The 17559-nt window shown below is 38.4% G+C and overlaps 1 long non-coding RNA gene across 1 annotated transcript; it reads right to left on the bottom strand.

The window, feature by feature from the left end:
* Positions 1-581: 581 nt before the first annotated feature.
* Positions 582-16435, bottom strand: LOC122097872. The gene is made up of 3 exons (XR_006145598.1): positions 16426-16435; positions 3851-3856; positions 582-814 (listed from the first exon to the last, which is right to left on the bottom strand). It is a non-coding gene; the product is annotated as an uncharacterized LOC122097872 (long non-coding RNA).
* Between the last annotated feature and the right edge of the window lie 1124 nt (positions 16436-17559).

Raw genomic sequence — 17559 nt, 5'->3', positions numbered from 1 at the left:
TAAAGACACCTATGTACCAACCCCTAGTCCAGAAGTAGATCTTATCAGTAGACCTGGAAGCTTCTCACCACCTTCCAATCACTGCTTCTTCTGACTTCAGGGGCTGTTTCTGAATGGACCCTTGTGATTTCCTCTCTTTTGTAATTATCAGAGCATCAATTCAGCTCAGTTTCATGGTTTTAGCTACAATCTAATTTTTGAAATATTTTTAATTTTAATCAACAAGAAAGTTGCAAAGTTAGTATAGAAAGGTCCATGTGTCCTTTGTTCAGATTTTCTTACTGTTAACATTTTACATTCTAAGATCCATTGGTCAAAGCTAAGACATTAACGGGATATTGTTGTTTATTAAGTTGTACAGTCAGTTCATAGTCCATCAAGTTTCCACTGACACTCATTTTTTTTGCTCAGGATCCACCTCAGGAAAACATATTACTCCATTCTATTTTTCTGTGTACCAGTCTTAGAGTTTGAACTCAGGGCCTGTGGGCTATTCTATGCTTAATTTGTTCAAGGCTAGCACTCTACCACTTGAGCCATAACACCACTTCTGGTTTTTTCTGCTTATGTGGTACTGAGGAATTATGCCCAGAGCTTCATTCATGCTAGGCATGCACTCTACCACTAAGCCACATTCCTAGCCCCAATACTACTCTATCTTTTAAAAGCAAATACTGTCAGAAGTTAAAGAACTTGGGCAATCACAAGAACTTTGCTTTGATGTGTCGTAAATGACCCATCTGTCAGTAAGTGCCTTGTCAGAGTATTGCAACATCATTCTGGGTCATGACTTTATTTTTATGTTTGAACACTACTAACTTCCTACTTGCTCAGTTAGCACTCTACCACTTGAGCCAGGCTTCCACCCAAGGTTTTGCTTAATTGGAGATGGGATCTTGTGGAATTTTCTGTCTGAGCTAGCTGCAAACTAGCACCCTGAGTAGCTAGAGTTATAAGCATGAGCCACAAACACCCAATAAGGACTCATTTTTATTAGGATGCAAATCATAAAATACTGGCTTTCCTGCTTGCTGTGTGAACATCAAAGTAAATCTATTTTTTTCTATTTTGAGTATATTCACTGATCTTTAATATAGCTATTTTACTCATAGTGCCCTTCATACATGCTTATTATACATAGAAAGAAAAATATATCTGTATTTTATATATCTAATACTTTATAAAAATACCCAGAAATTGTAATGCCTATTTAAAAAAATTTCTAAGCTAGCTTCCAAATAGATTTATTTGTATTACCTTCTTTTTGTATATTAATCACCTTTTATGTATTTTAATTTAATTTTGTTAAGAAATAACATAAATGAATTTACTATCTTGCCTATTTTTAAATTAAAATGGTACATTGTTTTCTGTAAGGTAAATAAAGAAATTGTTAGCTTGTAGAATTTTCTCCTATCAATATGAATACATGTGGGCTGGAAACATGTTTCAAATGGTAAAGCAGCAGCTGAACAAAGACCCCAAAAAGAAGTTGAGTTCACATTCTGGTACTGGCACAAGAAAAAAAAAGAATATGTATATCTTCTTATATGTATATATATATGTATATATATATATACATATATGTGTTTTTATAAATCTCTTTTTTATTTTCTTTGCCATTAGAACTAATCTGTATAGTGGAGACCAAATAATATGGCTTAAAAGAAGCCACAGGAATAATTGTTGAAGAAGAAATGCTAGTTGCTATTTATAGTCCAGTTGCTCTTTATCTGCTGTTAGGAAAGGCTGCTGGTGGAAGACCCCTTAGTATATTGGAGAAGAAGAGAAGATAAAAAAGGAAAGAAAAATTGAGAATTAGGAGAGAGACATTGAAGACAAAATTAAATACCCCTCTCTCCCTGTCTTTGAAGCCATCCTCCTCAATCTTTAGATGTGAAGGATTTTTAACTAGCATAGCACCTGTACACATTTGAAAAGTATCATTACTTATTTGAGATGTCTTTTGGTTTCTCCAGTACTGTTCAAAGGGTTTCATAACAGAATCACCAAGGTGATGGGGTTGGAGGTTATTAATGGGTCTTCCCACAGTTTCCGCTATCATAGAGACTGATCTAACAGTCACTGCCAATGCTTGTTTGAGCTGTTAGCAGGGCTGATGCTCTTAGTAGGATCCTGCCCCTCATGGAGACCTGACCAATCAACAATCAATTCAGATCTGTGGAGGTAGATGACAACATGCCAAGGAAAGCATTCAGAGGAGGACTGCTGCCTACAGTAGCAACTTAGGCAACAACCTGAATCCTGGAGAGTCTTTTCCTGTCTCTGCTTCATACTTTAGTTTCCTAATACAATTCCTAAGTAAAACATCTTAGTGAGTCCTTGTCTTGGTTTGTCTTTCAGAGAAACATAAACCAAAACATAGTAAAACCGTAATCAACTAAGAAATACAGTGGATCCCAAGATTGTGTTCATTGTCTCTACAAAATCATACACTAATAGGGGCAATAAGTAGTTTTTAGAAATTTTGAGGAACTACTAATGTACATAAGGGAAAGATGAATAAATGGAGAGTTATCTGGCTGTGAGTACTATAAATATGTCAGCTCTTTCCAAGCCAGTAAAACACAACACACTTCCAGTTAAATTTCAATGGGACTTTCTCCTTTTTCTTCCCCTCAGAAAGTTAGCAAACTTCTTCTAATATTTTCTGGAAAACAAAGGTGCATCAAAATCACCTTAATGGATGTGAGAAAATAAAAACATAAAAATGAGTTGTTGTTGTTGTTGTTGTACTAGATATGAACACATATTGATAAGACATAATGATAAAAATTGTTGTGTTTCATATATCATCTATTGACATGAAGATTAGGAGTTCAAAACCAGACACACATATATGTGAATTTGAACTATATCAGTGACATTATGAACTAATAAGTAAAAATTATGTATTTAATAGAGAAGGTTAGAAAACTGGCTCATATTATCAAAAATACCCAAGGGCTTCATAACAATTTGCTCTTAACATATGTTAAATAAAAAAGTCAAAAGTTAAAAAAAAGAAAAATTCAAAAGTGAAGTTCAATAAATAAGAATTTTCTGACTGTATGAATATCCCTTCAAGACCTCAAAACCCAGTAGGTGTTGGTGACTCAGGCCTGTAATCCTAGATCCTCATGAAGTTGAGATCTGAGGATCACAGTTCAAAGCCAGACAGAGCTAGACATTTTATGAGACTCTTACCTCCAATTAAATACTCCCCTTCCAACAACAGCCAGAACTGGAGCTATGTTTAAAGTGCTAGAGTGGTAGCCTTGAGCATGAAAGCTCAGGGAAAAGGCACAGGTCCTGAGTTCAAGCCCCAGTACTGCAAAACACAAAAAAGACCCCCAAATCAATGAGGAAAAAATGTGAGACTTCTTTATGTAAAAATGAAGGACTCCTTAAGTTATCATATTAACAGTATAGTCTAATAACTTGAACTATACATTTTTATTAAGCTATAAAAAATACATTACTCTAGGTGAGAAGTAGATAATGAACAAAGTATATTAGCCATTAGATGAAAACATAAAAGTTTAAACAGTTAAAAGTTAAATAAAAATTAAAACTGTCAAACAGTTAAAGTTTAAATAGTTAAAAGTTAAAGTTTCCCTTTAAGAAAGGAAACTCAGAGGCTGGACAACTACACAAGGATGTGTTCAACCTTATTAGGAATCAGACAAATGCAAAATAGAATGAGTTCTCACTTTAAATCCATTCCACTAGGAAGTTGGATATAGCCATTCTGCTTAGGTTAGGCTAAAACCTTACATATATAGAGTTGTAGATTGGGAATCTCTTTGGGAAGGCAACTTCACAGTCATGGGTAAAAACATTTTTATACCTGGGTCTCAGTACTAAGATCCTATCATATGCTTTACAGAGGAATCCAGGTAAAGCCAATAAGGGAGTTAGGTTATTTACAAAGATTTTTAAGATGGAGAGATTAGAGCCAATTATATATGATAAGCAAAATATGCTGGATGGATGTAAGAAAATGACCCAATAATCAGAATAGCTTATTAGAGCTATGATACAGTACAAACATACCTTAATAGCATGCTGTAAGGAAAAAGAAATGCTAGTTGAGTAATACAATTGTATTTACTTCTAATAGTATAAATTCACTTATTTAAGCTCAGACACAGGCCTATTTTTCTTCATATGCAAAATTCTAAGAATGAGTCTTTATGAAGGAAATGGAAAACAAAATTTAGTAGAAGTAGCTCAAAGACTTTGATTGGGGTTGGTATGTAGGAAGCATATAACCCATTGTACTTCTGGGACATGGGTCACCACACCTACTAATTAAGTTCACTTTTAATTATTTTGTAGTAAATACTCAAATGGCAGATAGATGAGAGTTTTACTTTAAGAGAAGTGTTAAAAAGTCAGTGTAGCGGGCACCAGTGGTTCATGGTTCTAATTCTAGCTACTCAAGAGGCTGAGAACTGAGGATTGTGGTTGGAAACCAGAAAAAATTTAGGTGCCCTGGCAATTCTTTTCCTCATTCAGCACATTATCAATTGTGCAATTAACCAGGCTTCTTTTTTTGAAGTTTATTACAAAGCTTAAGCCCAATTAAAATAAAATTAGAATACAGTCTTTAGTCATAACAGATACGTTTACAGAATGCTGATTTAGGGTCATCAAAATATATTATTTTCACTTTTGTTTTTGCTCCTCTCTTTATTTGAATATTTTATTGCACTTAATACATACGGTCATGTTCTATATTCAATTTGAATAAACAGGGTACTAATATATAAGAGATAGTAGACTGACTGAAACAGAGATATCTTCTTGGTTGTACTTGATGAATATTGCCTCCTCTTTGCATCCATATGACCTTTCCCGAAACTATTGAGGACACATGTAAACTCATTCTGTACATGATCCAACCCACACTGAGAGATGTTAAAATGCATCAGGAAAGAAGAAAGTGTTAGTGGTTGCCAGGCCTCCTTTTCCAGCATGTACCTCTGAAACACAAGTGTGTCTCTATGAGTGTTTGCACCAAAAAAAAATCTCTTCTTATCAAGAATCTATCTTTAGTATGACAAATTTCCCAGGGCTCAGGAAATGACTCTTACCCCTTAAGACCTTATAAAAGATCATCAAATTTTAATTTGCCTCCTCCTCGCTGCAGAAACTGAAATGTCATCCATATTATTTTTTTTTCAATTTCTATTTAGCCAGGGCTTTATGGTAACCCTATGGGAAAAAGAAAACCTTGTTTAATTTATTCTCCTTTTGCATTTGATTTACCTTTCAGTGGCTTCTGGTAACCTAGTGCCTAATGGAAGATGGCAGCTCAATAAGAATGTGGTGGTGAATGAATAGAGAGTATATCCACAATTCCACAATATCCACAATAGAAGAGTTATGTGGGAAGGGGCAAAGCCTTCCCATACAGCAAGAAGAAATAGGCTCTTTTCCTCCTATGCAAATTCACGATTAGGAAATTGAAATGGAAATCACTACATATGCTATCAATGTCTAAGACACATAGGAAATGTGTGACATTTCTGAAGAATACCAAGAAATATCAGTTACAGAAGGGTTATTTTCTCTTTGTCTCATTGTAAGGAATACCTTTATATCTGCTAAATATGTTTAACAAAAAGCCAGTGCACAATGATGGAGGGATTTTTCCACTAACATGCTTGAGGCAAGGCTGGGAATGCAGCTCAGTGGTAATGTCTGCCGTGGCAGATGTCCAGCATTGACACTCGGCACCACAAGAAAGGCAGGCTCTGCTTTGCAAGGTAGTGAAAAAGAGTAAATAAGTGTCTCGTGGATTTTCCTGCCTGGGCTGGCTTTGAGAGCAATCCTCAGATCTCATCTGGGGTTACAGGTAAGCGCCACCAGTGCCCAGCTAAATCTTTATTTTTTTTAACTGAAATTTGAAAACTATACTGAAAATTAAAGTCTTTTGTTTTATTTGGAAAAATATGTATTCAGTATAATCTGAACAGTGCTTGTGCTCTTCTATTTTTAGCAGTTGGCCAAGGGATATTTTTACAATTCCAATAGAAAGCAAAAATAGGCAACGTGCAGCTAGCATTCCGGGTTAGCAGGTCTCTTCCTTGCTCCCCCAGAGCAGAAGTAGAAGCATCTGAAGCTCTCTGGAACTCAGGACAAATCATCAATCTGGTTGTTTGCTGCCCTTGGTGTCATAAGCTGGCTTCCAGCCATGGCTGCAGCCTTTGCAGTCAGCACAGCTGGCCCTGGTGTAAGAGTCTTTATAGGTCTCATGCTGCAGTATGAGCAGAAGCAGTAAACACTCTGATCCAATCAGAGTGAGAGGAGGCCTGCATATGTAGAGTAGAGAAGGAGGAGGAGCAAGAGGAAAGGTAACAAGCAGGCCTGGTCCTAGCTGCTTAATTATGCTGGCCTGCATAGATAAACTGGGCCTACCTTTCACAGCAATCATGGGTGGAGAAGGGACTCCTATTAGACCTGAGTGGGGAATCTTTGAAGTAACTAGAGAGACAGAATTATTCAGAGAAGCTGCTGTGTTTTCAGAAACTCTTGGGAGAGTAGAGTGCTCTTCCATCTCATTTTGTATTCCTCAAATGAATGTAAAACGAGATTTTTAGACCCCAGGCCCAAAGTCCAAGAATCCTGAGTTAAGACCTACTACTGGACAGAGAAAGAAGATTAATTACATGGTAGCCATGGGAAGACAGCACTTCAGCCGTGTTCAAAGGTACCGACATTGGCTATAGGTTAAACAGGAAGAATTAGGGGTAGGGAATGAGGAAGGTATGCACTAGGGAAGTAGTCCCAAGCCACAGGTATGGCCTAGTTGACCATTAGGTCAGTCTTTGTTTCTGGAGGAGTTCTGGGAAGAACAAGAACCAGAGAGTCTCCTGAGTTTTGGGTGCTGTTAAAGATGATAAGAAAACATTGTCTGAGGGGCAGTTTCCTTCCAGATAACATGGCTATCTGGCTATCAATTGTCTTTTCTCCTGAAAACAGGTGGTTGCAAAGCAATTGCAGGAAAGGATATCTCAGATCAAAGGGCACAGAGCTGATAGACTTTTACTTAATTTATAGGACACAGTAAAAAGCATCTTTAAAAAAATTTATTGTGATTGATTACATAAATTTCACAGTATTGTGAGATAATGATACTTAGTTAAAGTCACAGACACATTCTAACCTTCATGAGGCAAATTGCCATTATCGTGGTGTATAAAATTTGTGAACTCTATAAGCTTTGACAATACAGCTATTTCTTCCACATGGGGTGGTATGTATATTTCTTTCCTTCTGCTTAGGGTCACCTGTTCCCTCTATCCCTGTCAGTCCCTCCCTCCCATTGCTGGCCTTGACTTTCTTAGTTTGCTTTCATCAATGTCCAGTGCAGCTGATGGGCCCCTCTTTTGTATGTTTTCCTGTTTCCCTCTGATTCTTTGTCCTTCTCCTCCTAGTTTCCCTCAGATGTGCATATATATGCATATATGTGCCATATATGTGGTCAGCAGCATAGGTTATAAGTTCTGAGAGTTTGGGGGTAGAGTTTTGGGGAACATTGAGGTATATCATGTCATCTGCAGAGAGGGATAGTTTAACTTCTTCCTTCCCTTTAATGTCTTTTTCTTGCCTTACTGCTTTGGCTAAGGATTCCAGAACTATATTGAAGAAGAGTGGTGAAAGTGGGCATCCTTGCCTTGTTCCTGGTTTTAGGAGAATTGGTTGTTGTTTTTTTCCCATTAAGTATAATATTGGTGGGGCTGGGAAGATGGCTCAGTGGTAGAGCACTTGCTTTGCATGCCTGAAGTCCTGGGTTCGATTCCTCAGCACCACATAAGCAAAAAAAAAAAAAAAAAGCTGGAAGTGATGCTGTGGCTCAAGTGGTAGAGCACTAGATTTGAGCTGGAGAGCTGAGGGACAGTGCCCAGGCCAAGTTCAGGCCCCACGACTGGATCCCCCCCCAAAAAAAGTATAATATTGGCTATTGCTCTGTCCTATACAGCTTTTATTGTTTTAAGGAATGTTCCTTCTATTCCTATTTTCTCCAGAGCTTTTTTTTAATATTAATACTTTTTTATTGTGAAAATACCATACAGAGGGGTTACAATTACATTAGCAAGGTAATGAGGACAGAAGTTTAAGTTTTCCATATCCACATGACTCACAGACAACCTGGTTCAAAAGCTTGAACAACAGAAAAAAAAAAACAGTAAACCAGCCACTATATCCCACCAAGGAGACAGAAGGGAACAAACTGGGTGTTTGTTGTTGTATAGTTTCATTCTTTAAGCCAAATAAAGAAGTCAGCCTGGAAAGAACAAAGTTGACCCTCTTTCCTGTCCTGCCCTTGTGGTTAACAATGTAGCACTTCCTGAGTGAAGGTCTGAAGTGGAATTCCCAGATCCAGGTCTGCAGACCAGATCTCATGACTTTTCCTTTGATTTGCAACTGCCCAGGAGATCACTAGGAAAGGATAAATTAGTAAAAGGTAAATGACTATATATAATCCTTTTTAAACTAGCGTTTTGTTTAAATGGTAATTGATGGAAGCACTAGAAGTGTCTGTATGTACACCATCCTCTAGTTTACTCTGGACCCGAGATCTGAAAATAAGAGCCAACTAGAGGAAATCTCACAACATATGAGAACTCTCAGCTCCAAGATTCTTGGGAATTGAATTCTAGGGAACTGAGTCCTACGTAGCAGCATATCCATAAGCCATAGTACACAGATTGTGAACATGTGTAACACTCCTCAAATACAGCAATGTGCTCCATTTAAAAAAATTCCAGTGAATCAATGATGACTTAGAGCTGGACTGCAACAATGTTCATTTTATATATGAAAAATAAATCTGAGGACTAGAAACATATTCTACCTTTTTGACAAATCTGAGTTTTACTTCAGCTTCCCTCTGGGTCCAATCAGTTCTCAATCAGTTTTCACCTTTAAAGTTAGGATTGTCCCTGAATGCAAAAAACTCAAAGGAAGGGAATGTGGGACATGAGTGGCTCATGCCTGTAAATCCTAGCTACTCTGGAGACTGAGATCTGAGGATCTTGGGCTGAAGTCAGCCTGGGCATTCCAGGCCACTTTGATGCAGGGGCAGGTCCAGAGTTTCACATGCTGGAAGTGAACAGAGGAGGAAAAGGATCTTAAAGAAAGACAAGTTGGGGGACAGGGTGTGGGAAATGCAATGCTACACCTGGAAGTGCATAATTTTAAGGGTGAACCAAACATCTTTTCTGCATTTATCCATATAACTGTGTCTATCACTGTAAAAAAAATTAGAACAACAACAAAATTGCAAAGTTACCGAAAATAGAGGCTTGTTTTAGAATTAGAACATGTTCACATGTTTCTTAAAAATAGAAATGTCAGCACTCTTGAAGTTAGTTGCAATCATGACTCTACATTTCTCTCTTTCCTGTTTGATTTATTTTTAAGTAGAAACTGACAAAGCAAACTGGAGCTAGGAACTCAAGAGCAGTATTTGAAGAAACTGGTTTATGTTAAGATCATGCTATATTGTTTGAACTCACTCATGGCATATACTAGAGGTTGCCTGCCAAGAATCTCCAAGTATTAAGTTTAAAAAGAAGCAGACTTAATGCAAGATAAATAAAAAATTATTATCAAAAGTAGACTTTTAGTTTACTTGATACAAATATACATTTTCATTTGCTTTTATGGCAGGACCAGGAGTTGAACTCAGGGTACCAAGTTCTTTTACTCACTTATCTTTTTCATTCCATATGCTAATTAGGCTTCAGAGACAGATTGGCTAGAATTTAGGTATCAGGAGACATAGCCTCATCCTTGGTAACAAGAATGTTTTATGGAGATCCACTAGTTTCCTTGATAGGAAATAATGAGCAGTTTCGGCTACAAAGGCAAAATCAGATTCTTCAATGTTTTATGTGATTCATGTTAATAGAAAGAAAAATGATTAAAAACTCAGAACATGACATATATAAACTAACTTGACCCAGACAAAAAATGGCTACAATTATTTGGGCACAATGGCTCATTATCTGCAATCCTAGCAATCAGGAGGCTAAGTCTGGAGAATCAGAAAGTCAAGGTAAGCATAAACTATAGAATAAGACTCTACCTCCATAGAACAAAGCAAAGAAAAACAACACACAGAGTTCAACTGTTAAACTGTATTTGTCAGCATGCCAGATGCTCAAAGTTGGGGAAAGTTCTCTGGTCTGTAGGAGTCCATTTAAGTTTGATATGTGTGTGTGTGTTTACATATGCACACAAACATGCTCATGCCCATCCTGGACTTGAATTCAAATTTTTTGCTCAAGGCTGGTGCTCTACCACTTGAGGTACAGCTCCGCTTCTGGCCTTTTTTTTTTTTTTTTGTAGTTAATTGAAGATAAGAATCCTGTGAACGTTCTTTCCCAGGCTGGCTTCAAACGATGATCCTCAGATCTCAGCCTTCTGAGTAACTAGGATTATAGGGCATAGTTCACCTGCAATCAATCTGGCAGGTTTGTGACTGTCACTAGTTGGAAGACTAAAAAAGTACCTGCAGTGCTTTAGACGTATATAACTTACTTTAACTATTTTATGTTTCTTCACTAATACGTGTACTCCAGGGTAAATCATAATTATATTTACCCCGTAGCATTCACAAAGTCACTCATTAAAGCACCATCCTGACTACTCCTAAAACACTTGAATTGTTTCCACTTCCTTTTCTGAACTAGAAATCCAGTGAGTGCATGTGCAACTTTGCACAGTCATGCACAAGAGCCATGACTCAATGACAAACTCAGATACCATGGGAAAGCCTTCTGCCTTTTCTGCAACCTCATATAAAGAATTTTTCACCCCTTTGTTTTCTTGGTCTTGTTTTGAGTTCTTTTATTTTATTCTTTTATTTTATTTTTCTGCTTTTCCTCTATTTTCCAATTTCCAGTCATGCATTGTTTCTCTCATCACCAAATATGTAACAAATGGTACCTTAGAAATTAGGGATTTGTTCAGATACGTTCAGCTTATCTGACTTCTTTATCCCTTTTAGACGCATTCAAGTAGTTGACAATAGTTTGCTGCAAGAGCATGTAATCACTATGGTTATCAAATTAAAGTTTGCCAGAAAAACCACACAGACATCCAGGTACAAAGAACACAGAAAAGGTTTATTGCCAGTAAAGGGACCAGGGAACAGCAAGACCCCTTCTCACAAGGAAGGAGTGAGAAGAAGTGTTGACCATTGTTTCAGGTGACTTTTATAAACTACAAGATTTGGGGAATCTTGCTGCTTTATATAATTATAGCTGCCTCAAAGGAGTGACCATATGACCTTTGAGATTTAGGGGAATCTTGCTGACTTATGTGGTTATAGCTATTCTAAAGGAGAGCTCTCTCAGGTAAAGGGGGTAGGGGCTAATCATTTACTGCCTTTACTAAGTGGGCCTAGTGTTGCCTAGGGAAAGATTATGTTAAGCCTTGATGGAGGAGGCTTCTGGGCTAACAATGGTAAATACAAAAATACGATGAAAGTGTTGGTATCGCAAAAGTCAAATGAAGGATGAAAACAGCTACACTAAAATGGAATCCTCACAAGGGGAAAAAAATGGGTTGGTCCTCAGGAATCGTGGAGCTAGACATCCAGGTGAACATAGGTGAACACAGATAATCACTGAGCTGGGAAGGATACAGTTTGAGTTGGGAGTAGGTGAGTTGGGGAATCTGATATGGCCTTCTCTGTTCATTTTCTCTCTCTCCTTTCTCTGTCTCTCTCTATCTCTCTCTGTATCTCTGTGTCTGTGTGACTCTCTGTCTCTGTCTCTCTGTCTCTGTCTGTCTGTCTGTCTGTCTCTCTCTCTCTCTTTCCCCTTTCAGAGAAGCCATTCAGACCACACTGCATGTGTTTAGCAAAGATTTGCCTGGATGCCAATCATAGCTAGAAAGCAACTTCCTCATCTTCAGAAAAGGATTTCTAGTGCCAATTATATATTTTTGAGCTGGTAAATGGAATATTTGAGATAAAGCAAAAATGTACTTCTACATGAACACATCTAAGAAGAATAAAGAAGCCAGGTGTAATCTGAGAAAAATTCCTCCACATAGTTTATATTCTATACAGGACGAACATTTATAAAAAAAATATTCAGTAGACATTCCTTTATACAACTTTATTATGTTACTACATTAACATTTGATTGGTAGTTTTCTTCCCAAACAAAGTGAGAGAAAGCTAAGGTACTTTATAAGCATGTGAGTTGTTATTCCTAATTTTCTCTGGAATCCTTTTCTCTAATACACAAACCATTTCTCTCCACAGAGGAATACAAGCTTTAGGAGGTGAGAGGTTTGAATGTGTCAGTGCCTGTGTCAGAGCTAGGAACAGAAGAGCTGCTCAGGAGGATTTGTGGAATAAACGAACCCATTTTCACTCAGTGAAAACAAACAACATTATTTGAACATAAACCTTGAAATGGTCTTTTCTCCAATAATTCTGCTAGTTTGTCCTAAGACTATTGCTTGGAACAGATGGCTGCCTGATGATGTAAGCCAGGCCTCTGAGTGCTAGACAAAGAAAGAAGGACCATGGAGGAAACAATTTCAATGCAATATTGAGATGTGCTATTTAGAATGTAATTTCTTTGGGGTTTTAGAAGGTCTTACCCAATTCGGGCGAAGGAAACAAAAGCTTCAGCTGTTTGCAGTGTAGGTGGTCTACTAGAGTAAAGGTGTATTTTGGGGTGAGCTGCAAGCACTGTCATTAGCTCAGAGAACATTTCCAAGAAGACATGAGGTTGCAATAGCCCTCCCTGATCTTCATGAAAGCACGTGATCTGAACAGAGTCTTGGCAACACCAGAGGTTGAGCCACAAGGGACAGTCAAGGGACACAAGCTAGTAAAGAAATGCTGGCAAAATTCGGTAGCTGCTAAGCCAAAGTAACTGCCCTTGACCTCTCTGGTGTCTCCAGCTGCTTCTTAGGTGGATAAAAGGCAGTTCATGAAGTGTGGGGAAAAGACCTGGGAGCTTGCAATAGGGGCTTAAAATATTAAAATTCTATTTGTATTAGTTGTATTATACGCTTTTTAAGTTCTGTGAATGTACATGTTTTTACACATATGTCTCCTATAGCAGAATACAAACATACACAGTCACTAAAGGAATAAAGGAAATTAGGGAGTACAGTCCAGGTTTTTTGTTAGGCATGAAAGTTTCAAATGTTGAATCCTACTGATTAGTCTCTTGTTGATCTTGAAGATTTTCAGGGCACAAAATTAATTCTGTCTTTTGAAGGTAGAATCTGAGGAACTTTTCTGTCCTGGATGGATTCAAACTGAGATCCAGCGTTTGCTAACTTAAGTGTTATCAACAGGGTGACCTTGATGCATTGTACTCATAACTTAGCATGTTGACATGAAACCCCTTTGTAGGACTACTTAAAGAGAATTTTAAGAATAATAGTTACCAACAGTGATTATGTCCCCAAGTATTTCTCAATCTAGGTTGACTGCACTCTACCATTGTTTCATTTAGAAATATTTTGAAAAATGATTTCCGGTACTGTTGCCTCACCCACTGCCTTAGGTACTGAAGTTGTTTTGTAATTTTGCTCATTATTAACACCATGATTTGTGTGAGATGTGAGCTGTGACCCTACCATCAAGGAAGATGAGATTCAGGCTGACTGAATTAGTCCAGTGAGTTCCACACCTTCTCTCTTCTGTAGGAATTTTACTTGAGTGAACCTCTTTCTGAACTGAACCTGTCCATGGCTCTAGAGATAGGAGCAAAGTGCATAAGAGGGTTTGTGTAAGCATTAAAGACATTTTGACACTATGGTGAAAATGAACTAAAAGACTTGGGGGTGGGGAGAGAGCAAGGGCAAGGGTACCCGACTTAAGTAAATGTAACCCCTCTGGACAGCATCTTTATAATAACAATAACAAAATAAAATTAAAATAAGGAAGCTTTTACAGGTGTAAAGCACTTGGAATTGTACCTAACACACACTAATTTCCATAGTTATTGCACAAAACAGGTTAATGTCACATAGTACGTATTTGTGCCGCTCTTTTTTTTAATGCCCTCTCATATGAGTCACATATGTTCTGTGTTTTCTTAAGTAATCAAAGGGAGAAATATTTTGATAATGATTTATATAAATGCTTCATTAAAGCCCAATACATTTTTGAGAGTCTGTGAAGCAAATAGAAAGCAAATAGAAGATAGAACGAAGACTGGGCTCAGTGTTTATTGAGATTGCACAGAGGAAGCCCAAACAAGCATTAATAATAGCACAGATGTGCTGATGAATACTGTGAAGCATGCAAAATTAGGTATGATTAAATTATATGGTATTCTGTATATCCAAACTTAGCCAAAGCTTATCAGTTCCAGCTGAAGGAATAACTTAGAATAAGTTACCAGTTATACTTAGGCCTCTGGAAGGACATGACTGAAATGAAGTTAACTAATGAAGCCATTTAAAGGAAGGACAGGAAAGTGGCCAAGCAATGGAAGATACAATAGAGTCTAGGGAAGGCTCTGAATCTATTTTCTTTTCTTTCTTTTTCTTTTTCTTTTTTGTCAGTTGTGGGCCTGAACTCTGGGCCTGGGTACTGTCCCTCAGCTCTTCAGCTCAAGGCTAGCGCTCTACCACTTGAGCCACAGCGCCACTCCCGGCTTTTTCTGCTTGTGTAGTACTGAGGAATTGAACCCAGGGCCTCATGCATGCAAGGCAAGCACTCTACCACTGAGCCACCTTCCCATCCCTAGGCTCTGAATCTAAAAGGTGCTGGGATCTTATGTTTTCTGTACCTTATTTCTGCAGAATATTTGTTGGAAATTTAATCTTGAAGACATTTTGCCAGCAAAGATACTTTGGGAATGTTCCTTCTTGCTATTACTTGACCCATGTGCACGATTTTTTTTACTAGCAGCTGAAAAAAATCATTAGTTAAAAACCAAAATCATAAGTTCCTTTTCCATATCTTCTATGGCATGCCAAAGTCAATCTGCTTTAGTGAAGTCTTTTCATAATAAATTGAGAACTGACTGCAAATTCCTGTCTTCTTCATAATCAGCAAGGTTTCTCCTGAAAACATGAGAATTTAAGATATAGCATAGAGATTAATGTAATAGAAAAATGCGAGGGCATCTGGCACAAGGCCAGTACTGAATTGGTCTCATCTCTGTGTTCTGTTTTGGGACTAAAGTCAGAGTGGAGATATTACATAAATCCATAACCAGCATCACTTCAACTTTCCTTATGAAAAGAGCATCTTGCAAAATCAGAGCAGGTCTGGAGCAATATTAATGAGAGTGTGCATTAGCAGTCTGCCATCTACTGGATATATTTAATGTCTGAGCAGTTTCGCTCTGTGGGGATCCCTTCAACTTTACCTGCCTCTTCAGACACTGGCATTTACTTCATGGAATTATGTATGTGTGAGAAGCCCCTGTTAGTCGGTACAAGGAGCTAGTTCCTCTTGGGAGGCCAGATATAACTCTGAATACTTTATTCTTATCAGACGATCAAGAGAGATAAACTAGTCTGCCTCACTGAGGTAAGGAAAGGTTAAGATCAGTAGCTCTGGACCCCAGTTCAGGAAGCAATTAACAAATATCTCTTGCTGGAGAGAAACAATAATTTCATTTCCAATTTCCTTTTTTATTTTAATGGTTTCCAAGAAACAGATCATCCAGATCAGCATAGTATTTTTCCTATAGCATCATACATGGCTTAAATTCAGACACCATGTCTGAATTTCATACTTGTACACCCTTGAAATCATGTACCTCCCTCACACTGTTCTAGGATCTGGGGGCAGAGGTTATCTACAACAGAGTCACAACACAGTAACAGAATTAATACAGAAAGTCAAACTGTTCTCCTGAGCTTTACTCCTAGATGGTTCTCATTCACTAAGGGTGAATTCAATGAGAAAATTGTTGTATAATAAAACTCACTATTATTCTTTAGTAATATGATAATAGATACTTAAGTATTTTGAATGTCATTTGGCCACTTCTACACGACAGGACACCATGTACTACTTCCTTGCAGGTCACTCTAGGGGTTAAATAAGGGAAGTGTGAACACGCAGCTCAGTGTAGGACAAATGTCAGGTTCTCCATCACTGGAGTTTATCCTCTTTGGGGACAGGAATGGAAACCACAAACAACTCTCAAGAACAGTATCTCACACAGTGGCCACACTGAGGAAGTACTAGAGATACTTGTGTGGCACCCTCATGACACCAAATAAATGAACCATTTTGAAACAAGACAGAGGTATTTCCAAAGTCATTGCAAATACCTTCCAAAAGTCTTCCATGGGAGAAAGCGTTTTAAAGTTGGTTTTCTCTGTTTTGGTCACTGGGGTGTCAAGGAAGAGCTGTGACATGGTCCAGGTGTGGTAGTACACATTGGAGCTCATCATGCCATAGGTTACTGGAACACAGAGAGAGAGCTGTACACAGTCACACAGCCAACAGCCCCCACCAGGAACTGGACCTGCTGAAGGGCAAAAAGCACACAAGATCTGTTCTCACCCTTGCTCTCCTCCCACATTTGTTGATCTAGGACATCCTTCCATGGTCTCCCAGGTCAAGGCACACTGAGGCACAGAGAACCCAACGCAACCATGACAATCCCTCATGCTAAGCCTGTACATGTGTTCCTTACTCTCCGAATGGCACAGGAAGCAGGAATGCTGCATCCCCTTAGACTGACTCTTCTCCATCTTCTCTGCCCTGCTTTGTACCTGAGGAGGACATACAGACTCTACCACTGGGCCAGGGCAGAGTGTCAGTGCTCATTCCTTCTTCTGTACTCTGTTCCCTCGCCAGGTGCATGGTATTTGGCTGAGGACGCTGTAGCCTTGGCCACAGCTACACAGGGTTCCTGCCATGCCATATCCTCCTCTGGTCCCTTTTCCTAAGCCTTTTCCTGAATGCCTCACTCCCCTGCAGGCCCCCTTCGGAGCACTGCCACATCCCTGCAGAGAGTCCTTGCATTCAGCTTGCTTCTCTGTTCCTTCCAGGAGCCAAAGTATTATAGAGACTCATCTGTCTCCCACATTAATTCATGGCTCTAACACAAACACTCGCGGATTTGGAAGAATGGACTTGGAAGAAGGTGAAAAGATAAGTCAAAGGAAATCAGTGTATGATTCAAGGCCATGTTCCTCCTGCCTCGGTAACTGGCAAGGTTGCTTAAGCTTCATGAAACAGTTTCCTCCTTTGCATCATGGGATGATTTGCTACTCCCACTGAGGTCTTTGGTGCTAAAACAACTCTATTTTACCCAGTTCACAGACTGAGACTTACCTATCCTGCAGTAATGTGGCTTCTTCCTCCATAGGGTTGCTACAGCACTTCTACTACAAAGGTCAGCACTTTAACAACAATTATCCTAGGCTGGACTCCAATGATTATAGTTGTGATATGCTTAATGGCAGTAACTTCATGATAGAAATGACATTGGGAAGAAATAGGTATATTTCTTTTGACTACAATATTGGAGACTCAACAGGTGACCAATACTTACCTGATTTTATAATGCTTTTCAGAAATCATGACATATA

This window comes from Dipodomys spectabilis, unplaced genomic scaffold (genome assembly GCF_019054845.1).
Source record: "Dipodomys spectabilis isolate Male_0828 unplaced genomic scaffold, ASM1905484v1 ptg000436l, whole genome shotgun sequence".
Taxonomy (NCBI): Eukaryota; Metazoa; Chordata; class Mammalia; order Rodentia; family Heteromyidae; genus Dipodomys; species Dipodomys spectabilis.
This window is presented reverse-complemented; position numbering and strand designations above follow the sequence as displayed.